We start from the raw sequence: 7,996 nt of genomic DNA, 5'->3' as shown, positions 1-7,996 counted from the left end.
GGAAATGGTAGAGTGTTAATATCCTGGAGTGTGTCCTGCTACATGTAAAAGATTGCTTCTCAAGGCTGCTGGGAGCTGCAGCAGATCTTTCACATGTCCAGATCACTCCCAGTCACGAACGGTCACACACCTACGCTCAACCTCTCACGCTCTCCGATTTTGCATGTGCAGAAACAGGCCAGGAAATCTGACCTCATGTTGATTGGAACGCTGCTTTGCATTCATTTTCAGAATACTTGGAGCCTCACATATGTTTCTTGTTAATGCTCATGTTTGATTGTTCTAAGTCTTTTTTTTAATTAAATAAACCTGTATCAAAAATTGTCACTTTGCTTTAAAGAAGCACAACTAGCTTGCTCTATGGACGCAAACAGCGAAGAAAAATGAAATATTCCTGCTCCTTTACATGTTTCCAAAAATGAGAGTGGCCTAAGACATAGTAGTACTTTTAAGGGAAAAGGGATTTTAAATAGCTTTTGAACAAATCAAGTACAAACTGGCATTACTTAAATGAAGAAAGTAATTTAAAACAGAGCTTGTTAATGGAATATGGTTTAAAATCATGTCTGTCTTCAGAATTGAAATCTGTAAATCTGTAAATCTGTAAATCTGTCTTCAGAATTGAAAGTTACTGGGCCAGAGACTGGAAGGTAAGAAAGCTGATAGCTCAGTATAATTACTGTAAATTTGGAGGTGCACTGTTTCACCCCACAAGGGCATGATTTGGTAAACGTCATATACAAGATAACATACTTAGGCCTGGATGACTTCATAAATTTCCAAAAGTGCAGTTATTGGAATCTATTTCTATTTTACTTAACTACTTACTGTCTCTCCCCAAACTCAGCTTGGTAAAGCTATGGCCTCTCTAAGACAAAAAAAAAAAACCAAAAACCCTATCAATCGATTGATTAATCTATCATCTATCTACATATCTGAATCCAAGTGGCTAAATCAAGTGTCTCAAGATCCAGGTTTCAAGTTCATGTTGCTTCTTTACTCCTTACTATCTTTCAGTTTCATTTTTCATCCTATATTTTAAATAGTGTTTTGTATATGAATCGTATTTTCTATTTACTGCGTTTGACATTTAGGGCAGCCTGCGGACCCAGGTAGGGACTGCCCATCCCAAGTTTATCTAGATCCATAGAGATAGCAAACATTTTGCCTAAGAGCACACATCAGCTATGCAAACCCACCAATCAGAGCCCATCCTTCCAATCTTCTCCTTCTTTAAATTTCACATACCAACCCAGTAGTCTCCTTACTCTAAATCATTCTAGGGGCAAGTGCCAGACAAACAGGGACCACCTCTATAACACAGAGTCCACACAGAAATTATTCAGACTAACCAATCCTAAACTTATCCATTGTACTTACTCTGCCTCACTCATTCCTTCCCTCAAAAACCAAATAAGAGCTCTCGTCCATAATTTTCCCTTTTCTCCTTCTGCCTCCTAAATGACACAAGTGCTTCCTCATGTGGCCTGGCAAGCCATGGAGTGTCCCTTTCTCTTGAGAACTGTAGGTAATAAACTATACTTTCAATAGTAGTTATCTGACCTGTGGGCCTCGCCATACCTGATTAAACAAATTCTGGGGACATTTTCATAACCTTTGGCACCCATCCCTGTTGTAGACTCTGGGCTTCTCCTTAGCCCCCCTTTTTTCCTATTCTTAAAGAGCTCTCTGACTCTGGACCGTGGCTACTGCTTTTTGAGGCTACTACCCTTCTTTTCATGAGGTACCCTCTTGTGAAACACCTATCCCAGAGGATTTACTTGAATTAGGGGGCAATTAGGTATCAGCCTGCCCCTGGCTTTTGAAGTAAATGTGCTCCATCCTGCCAGGCATAACCCAGTCTCCACTTCTGCCTCAGGGGTGGTTGAGTTGAGTCCAGTTGTGATGTGTTTCTCCTGCTGCAGCCGCCCTAGGCTCTGCCGTTATCTCTAACCACAACTAACCTTACTTCCTGCACTAATCCCAAACTCAGATCCCAGTTCTCCAGGGAAATAAAGGGCCTTCTGCCCAGTTGTCCTGGCTCGTTTCTGCTATTTCCTATATATTTTTTTCTGCCATCCCCACCCAACCATCTTTTGACTACCTAGTCAAAGTTGTACCCTTCAATCTTCTATGAAATCTCTAATATTGCCCTCTTCCTTGAGTTTGATTATACTTAGTTGAACATTTTATCATTTTTTGTCTTTTTCTATTTCATGTGCTTGAAATCTGGACAGAGGACTTGAGTGTATGTGCTAATTCTCACTTACAGGCTGTGTTAGGCTACTTGGACATCCGTAACAAAATACCACAGGCTGGAGGACTTAAAAAACAGCCATTTCTTATCTCACGGTTCTAGAGGCTAGAAATCCCAGGTCAAAGTCAGGTAAGGTTGGTTCCTAACGAGGGCTCCGCCGGGCTTGGAAACAACCACTTTTCACTGAACCATCAGATGGTCTTTCCATTCATGTGGAAAAAGAAAGAAAGGGAGTTCTCAGGCATCTGGGGTTTTTTTTGTTGTTGTTCTGTTTGTTTTTTAGTTTATTCTTCATTTAATTTTTAAAACACAACCATAGTTGAATATTAAAACAAAAACAATAGCAAGTAGTGAGCTATGATTATAGTCCTTCACTCATTCACTACTGCATGTAAAATGCCAGCAGTGTTATTCACGGGCCCCATGAAGAGGTCTGACACTGAACATCACCCCGGGATGATGTTCATCACCCTCATAGGCTTCCCCATTGTAATGGTGCCATCCTTCCTGATTTGGATCATAGTCTACCAGTTCTACCTGGTCCATTTCATCAGTCTCTTCTACCTCCTTCCTCTCAGGTAGGATTTTTTCCAGCAGAGAGTCTTCATCAGGAGAGAGAGAGCCATTCTCAGGAAAGTTTACCTTAAATTTGATGATGAGGCAACTCTTCTTATCTGGTCTATGATAAATTAGCATGCCTTCACTTAGCACACATTTGATACTTCCATGCTTGACAATTTGACCTGTGTGAGAGGTGATGATAATGGTTCCATTGTCAAGAGCAGATATTGGCCTTTGAAAGCCACACAGTGCTTCAACTAGCTGTATGTCCGCACACATGAAAAAGTCTTTTCCTTGCTGAGTAGAAAGAGCGTGGTCCTTCTGACCTAAAATAATGATAATATCTCCTGGTTCCAGTCCTGGTTCTTGGTCTCCTTCACCATGGAATGTTATCTCCTGTCCATCTTTCATGCTTTTGTCAATGTGAACTTCTAGAATCTTCTTCTGTTGAACTGTCTTCCTTCCACTTCAGTTTTTACATCTATCTTTAGGACTGATCCGTTCCCCATGGCCCTGGCACTCCATGAACAGAGACTGAATTTGTTGAACCATTCCAAGTCCCACCTGATGAAGTCTTACTTGCATTCCAATACCTCAGCAATTGGGACAACATTCGACTGTTCCTTTCTTAACCACCTCGGCCTTCGCAATTATTGCATATCACATTCTTTTACAGAGCTAGTTTTCTTGTTGTGCCATTATATAAATTTTCTAAGGTGACTGAGAGCTGATGTTTCTCCTCCTCCAAAAAACACATCAAAGATGTCCGTGGGGGAGCCAAAACCACGACCGGATCTACTTTCTTTAATTGCCTATTCTCCTCCTTTGTCATATGATTCCCTTTTCTTTGCATCAGAGAGCACTTCATAAGCTTGAGAAATCTGTTTAAACTTCTCTCCTTCATTTGGATTCTTATCAGGATGGTGCTTCAAGGCCGGTTTCCTGTAGGCCTTTTTCAGTTCTTCCTGTGTGGCATTGGCTTTGACCACCAAAACATCACAGTCAGTCATTTCTTTCACCATTTTCTATAGCCAGGCCAAGGCTGGTGTGGGGGAGCGGGCAAGAGCACATTGCTGACACACCAAGCATTCTGGAAAGTTCCTCTGGCATCTGTTCTTCTAAGGAGACCAGTCTCACCAGATCAGGGCCTATGATCCATGGCCTCACTTAACCGAATCACTTTCCTAGAGGCCCCATCTCCAAATACAGACGTATTGGGGGCTGGGGCTTCGACATATGAATTCTATGGGGACACAACCAAGTGACTAGAACAATTACTTTATATTTGAAAAGCAGGATAAGACTGCTCAGAATTTCTTTCCAAAGCCTACCAAAAGGCTGAAATTGTTAAGTGTTCAAAATTTAAATTTTAAGTCAACAATTTTATTCTGTATATTTATTTAGATAGCAGAATAAGGAGAAAATTTATGTCATCTGAGATTCTGGGGTTAACTTTTCTGGCTTTTAGTGTTGGATATTGTCTACTAGAAAGACTTCACATTTTTGTAGTTGGTTCTTTCCATTGCTACTACACATAGGATGAAATAGTCCGATTCTCTTTCTCTTTAAAATAGAATTTTAAAGAATATTACAGAGGAAATCATCTTGTTCATATTGTCAGTCTAGCTTCACATTCCATCATGAAAATCCCAGAATTCTAGCTGAATATGGACAGACCATTTACAATTACACATCATGATTATAGAGACCAGTTTTGTTCCATTTAGAGTTTGGGACTCCTTTTTTAGTAAGTTCCACCCTGTCCCTTCCAGATCCATTAGACTTTGTGTCTCAGACTCTTTTCCTAAAGAAACACAAATTCCTTATGGTGAGCATTAGGTAAAAAATTCACTTCAAGGTAAAATTGTGCAGGCCACGCTCTAACACTTCAGGTTAATCATTCAATCCATCCTGGTTCCTAAATCGTGAATCCTTTGAAAAAAATTTCCTGGATGCTGCCATCTGTTATTACACACACTTCCTTTAATTTACCCCTAAATTTTTCTTTGTTCTCACCTTCTTTCTGCTTTATTCCTAGTTGTCATCATGCCTCAAGCAAAACATGTATTTTCTTCTTTAAGAATTCTCTCATCTGAATTATTTTTCTCAATTAATAGAATCACTTTTGATTCCTTCTACTTTCATATCTCTCACAGGTAATACAGGTAATTGATCACCGAATCATGATGATTCTCTCTCTAGACTTCTGATTTCATTCATCCACTCAACAAGCATTTATTGAGAATTTTTATGTGTCAGGCTATAGGAATTGAGGGTGAATGAGGTTGGCCCAGCCCCCACCCTCATTGGTTTTATAGTCTAGTGGGCAATGAATTTTCACCATCTAGGAAAGTGTTAGGCTGAACTCACCATAGAGGTGATGCAAGCACAGAGAGTACAAAGGGAATAGAAAATGCAAAGTCCTGAAGGCAAAAGAATCATTGAGTAATAGTGAAATGCAACCAACTTCAGCAAATAGAACTGCCTTCTAAATGGTTATCTCACCTCTAACTAATGTATTTGCAGATAAACCTTTCTTTCTAAACACAGACTTATTACATCCTTCTTTAGGAACTACTGATGAGTTTCCATTACCTACAGAAGAACTAAACTCAGCATATCATATATAACCCTGTGTGAGATATCTCTAGCCATCCCACATTACTTGGGAAATGCCCAAATAAAAATAACACTTTAAACTTCCATGAATTTCCTCTTCCTCCTGAATTTGTTCAACTGATGAACTCATTTTAGACTCAGTTTTAATGTCATCACTATGAAAAGTTTCCTAATCCTTCAATTTCTCAAAATTAACTGATTTTTTAATTTGATTTTGTGCCTTGTCTCAAGCACCTGTGACTGCCTCTTTGGCTAGACTATATGTTTTTCAAGCCATCAGACTATTTTATTTTCATTGTTTTTCTAGCTCTGAGATTGGTGCCTAACATATCAGAGGTGTTCAGTAAGTGTATACTAAAATAAGTTATTAAAAACTGAATTCAACTTTTTATTCTCCTCAATGGGAATCAGTGCAATTGACTCCTTTTTGTTTGATTTTTCTCCTTCCCATTTTTAGAGATCATTTATCCATTAAATGCAAAACTTGCAATAAGTGTAGTGTTTAGTTTGAGTCAGTAGAAGTGTTGACCAACAAATTTCCAACTCCAAATGTAAGAATCATCATAACAAAACATATATTATTGGCGAAAAAAAAAAGAGTAATCTGAGGTTTTCCATTTCAGGATCTCCTGCATTCAAACTACCTATCTAGGAATTTATAATACAGAAAAACAAAAACAAAAACAAAAAACTAAACACCCTATGTATTGTTCTCTATATGAAGGATTTTTTTTTACAGGTCTGAATTTGCTTATGCTGTTTTCTCTGTTTAGAATATTCTTCCCACTCTCATTCTTTTAAAGAACCACTCTTTAAGAACCAGCTTTACATCAAAAGCTTCTGCACAGCAAAAGAAACAGTCAAGAAAACCAAAAGACAACCAACAGAATGGGAGAAGATATTTGCAAATGACATACCAGATAAAGGGCTAGTATAAAAAATCAATAAAGAACTTATCAAACTCAATGCCCAAAGAACAAAGAATCCAATCAAGAAATGGGCAGAAGACATGAACAGACATTTCTGCAAAGAAGACATCCAAATGGCCAACAGACACATGAAAAAGTGTTCAACATTACTCGGCCTCAGGGAAATACAAATCAAAACCACAGCAAGATACCACCTCACACCCGTCAGAATGGCTAAAATTAACCAGTCAGGAAACGACAGGTGTTGGTGAGGATTCGGAGAAAGGGGAACCCTCCTGCACTATTGGTGGGAATGCAAGCTGGTGCAGCCACTCTGGAAAACAGCATGGAGGTTCCTGAAAAAGTTGAAAATAGAGCTACCCTATGACCCAGCAATTGTACTACTGGGTATTTACCCTAAAGATACAAATGTAGTGATCTGAAGGGACACATGCCCCCAAATGTTTATAGAAGCGATGTCCACAATAGCCATACTATGGAAAGAACCTAGATGTCCATCAACAGATAAATGGATAAAGAAGATGTGGTATATATATACAATGAGATACTATGCGGCCATCAAAAGAAATGAAATCTTGCCATTTACAACGACGTGGATGGAACTAGAGGGTATTATGCTAAGCAAAAGAAGTCAATCAGAGAAAGACAATTATCATATGATCTCTCTGATATGAGGAATCTGACAAGAAGGGCAGGGGTTCATGTGGAGAAGGGGGTAAATTGAAACAAGATGGGACTGGGGAGGGAGAAAAACCATAGGAGACTCTTAATTTCATGAAACAAACTGAGGGTTGCTGAGGGGTGGGGGAGGAAGGATACGTGGCTGGGTGATGGACATTGGGGAGGGTATGCGCTATGGTAAGTGCTGTGAATTGTATAAACCTGATGATTCACAGACCTGTACCCTTGGGGCAAATAATACATTTTATGTTAAAAAAAAAAAAGAACCAGTTTTACTATTGCTTCTCCCATGAACAATTGCCCATGCCTCCTGACAGGGTTAGAGTAAGTATCCACAGAAACCTGTTTTTGTCTTTATCTGAGCACATTCCACATTAAATTGAAATTATCTTTCTACCATCTATTTTTCCCAATTGACTGTAAACTCTTCTAAGAAAGGACTCATGCTTTACTGATTTATTTTATTCCAGTGTTCCTGACACACAGTAGGTACTCAGTAAATGTTTGTTAACTTTATTGAAATTTGCTGCTTAATATATTTTAGATACCAAGTATATTTTCAGGGCTGACACTAGGCAGAATATGATGTTTGTCTCTGGTATTCTTCTGCTGTAATCTCCTTTCCTAACTTTCAGTGTATAGTCCATTGTCTTCATGCTTTTCCAGCAGGCTTCGTTCATTGAAAGAATTGAGAGAATGTGTCTTACAGTTGTTAACACTAAGTTGTTCATGAGGAATATAACAAGAGAATGAATTTTGTCATTTTAGGAACCAGGACACTTGAATAAGAGAAATCTATCTGGTGGGCATGAGACTTTCTAGTTCTGGTTAAATTATGTTAAGAAAGCCACTACCTCTAGTTGATTTTTGCTGCTACCTTTAAGGAACTTTGGAGCTTCACAAATCAATTCACTGTGAGTTCTTCGCACATGACCAAACTTCCCATATG

At 38.9% G+C, this 7,996-nt stretch overlaps 1 pseudogene; it reads right to left on the bottom strand.

The window, feature by feature from the left end:
* Positions 1–2,669: 2,669 nt before the first annotated feature.
* Positions 2,670–3,840, bottom strand: LOC116870870 (annotated as a pseudogene).
* Positions 3,841–7,996: the final 4,156 nt, after the last annotated feature.

Source organism: Lontra canadensis, unplaced genomic scaffold, assembly GCF_010015895.1.
Source record: "Lontra canadensis isolate GAN:19392208 unplaced genomic scaffold, GSC_riverotter_1.0 scaffold24, whole genome shotgun sequence".
In the NCBI taxonomy this organism is placed as follows: domain Eukaryota; kingdom Metazoa; phylum Chordata; class Mammalia; order Carnivora; family Mustelidae; genus Lontra; species Lontra canadensis.
This window is presented reverse-complemented; position numbering and strand designations above follow the sequence as displayed.